A 2,758-nucleotide genomic window follows, 5' to 3' on the forward strand; every position below is an offset into this window, starting at 1 on the left:
TGATGTGCCACATAACCATCATAGGTAAACCTCTACACATGATTCTTCACTCTCCCAGATCTTCGCAGCTTTGCATTCATGGCTTCCATAGCCTTCTTTACACCAGGTGTTCTCATAGCTAGTATCCCAAGATCCTCATCAAGGCTCATCTCTAAGCCACTAGACTCTCCATCAACATGAGAATGCCCTACAGAAATGTCAGGCATACTAAGGGGCTAAACCACTTTCTCTTTGCCTTTATGTGATGTACTAATCACATCTCTAGGATTGGTATTATGATGTAGCCTGCCACTCCATGGTCTATCAACTGAACCACTAGATGAGGACTCTCCTGGTCCACTCAAAGACTGTGATTGCTGACTTGCATTCTATGCAACCACATTTCCACTCACATCAGCCCCAACAGCTTCTTTTTCAGCAGCATACCAGCTACTCATCTCATCAAAAACAACATCCCTGCTTACCCTCAACTTATGTGTAGCAGGGTTATAACACCTGTATCCCTTTTGCTCAAGGGAATACCCAATGAAAAGACATTTTTCAGCTTTTGGATCCAGCTTAGTTCTCAACTTATCTAGCACATGCACATATGCAATGCATCCAAAGACTTTCAGATGAGACAAATCGGGTTTTTCGCCAGTGAAACAGCCTCAGCCCCCAATAGCTATGCGGCATATTCTTCTCTCCCATCAATGCTCGCGCAATCTCAGCAATGTGCCTGTTTTTCTGCTTAGAAACTCCATTTTGTTGCGGAGCGTATCTGCATGTAAACTGTCTCTGAATACCATTCTTTTGTAAAAATTCAGAGAACTCATTGGAGAAGTACTCTCCCCCTCCATCTGACGTTAGGCACTTTACATGTTTCTCTATTTGCTTTTCAACCATAACTCTGAAATTCTGAAAATGAGTGAACACCTCACTCTTCTCCATGAAGTATACCCACACTTTCCTTGTGTGGTCATCAATAAATGTCACATAATACCTGCAGCCTCCCATAGACATGGTCTTCGTAGGACCCCATACATTTGAATGCACAACATCTAGTGCATTTCTGCTCACATTTCTGTCACGTGGAAATACATGCTTTGTTTTCTTTCCAAATTGGCATGCTTCACATATTTTCTGCATACCTTCAACTTTAAACTTTGGTAGCCCTGTCACAATTCCTTTAGTCTGCTTAGACTTCATTCTCTGCACATTCACATGTCCAATTCTTTTATGCCTGCAACAATTCTTGAACCATTTGCAAACATCGCAGCACTCACTTCAGGCATGTTTACATTCAATGTAAACATTCTGCCCACTCTGTTGCCTTTTGCAACCAACCTACACTTGTCTTTAAAGTGTTCAATATAACAACCAACAGGGTTAAACCGAACCTGCAAACCCTGCTCAATCATCTGGCCAACTGAAACCAGATTCTTTGTTATGTTCGAAACATGAAGTACATCTGCAAGGTACTTCACTTTGCCATCCGGCATAGACAATGGCACATCTCCACCAACATGGGCAATTGGATGAGCAGTGTCATCCCTTGTTTCCACAAAACCTGGTCTTTCAAGATTTTTCATCTCCTTGAACCACTCCCCATGACTTGTCATGTGGTTCGAAGCACCTGAATCAACGTACTATCCATCATCTTTATGTGCCGCTTCAACATTTTCAGACATGGCATTAACGACATGCTGCATAACAAACAGCCTTTCATTATCCTCATTATTTCTGCTGGAGGATGCATAGTTGTTTTGCTGCAATTTCCCATTTTGCATGTCAGCCTACTTCTTATAACAATCTGCCAGCACATGTCCAGGCTTACCACAATAAAAGCATCCACGTGTATCATTATACTGCCTTTGCCAATTTCCACGACCTCTTTGACTCCCCCTGCCTCTGAATTGGCCTCTTCCACCTGCGTGTTGTTGCTGTTGTGAATTCTGGGACTGTTGTTGTTGTTGCTGCTGGCCATAATTTTGATTACCTATTCGGCCACCTCCTTGGCCGCATCCACGGCCTCCTCTACCTCGTCCTCTTCGTGAACTTGTGTAGAAGGCCTATTGCTCTGTACTATTTTTGTTTTGTGAAGACTGTTAGTCTTGGTCTTCACCCAAGCTCTTCTCTTCTATAATCAACATAGACACCAAATCTGTGAAATTGGGAATGTTTTCCCGCGTCTGAATAGACGTCTTGAATGCCTTGTATTGTGGCCCGAGACCATGTAGACAGACTTCCACCTTATCATCATCATCTACTGAAACACCAATAGATGCGAGGGATTCCACAATACCCTTGATCTTCAATGCATAGTCATTCATAGATATACTCTTTTTCTCCACAGTATGAAGTTCATTCTTCAACTGTATCTTTCGTGCCTTGGTATTCGTTTCATAGAGTTTTACCAAGGTGTCCCACACCTCCTTGGGGGACTTGGCATCTTGTATGTGCCCAATCATGGTATCCTGTTGTATACTGTGATAGAGAGCCAATACATAACTTTTATGGCTCCTTGGTTCCAATCCTTTAACTCTTTCACATCTGCAGCAGTCGGATTGATCTCCGGTGCCTCTTCATGCTCACCTTCTATGTAGTCCCAGTAACCCTTTCCCATCAGGAAATTTGTCAACCTGAACCTCCAAGCATGGAAGTTGTTCTTGTCAAGCTTCTCAGCAATAATCTGGTTTATGCCATCATTGGACATCTTCCCAGACACACAAATTTACCAGAAACAGCACTGGTTTGTCCTGCATAAACTGTTGTATTT

Source organism: Cibotium barometz, chromosome 4, assembly GCF_041138505.1.
Source record: "Cibotium barometz isolate CiBa-2024 chromosome 4, ASM4113850v1, whole genome shotgun sequence".
NCBI classification, from domain to species: domain Eukaryota; kingdom Viridiplantae; phylum Streptophyta; class Polypodiopsida; order Cyatheales; family Cibotiaceae; genus Cibotium; species Cibotium barometz.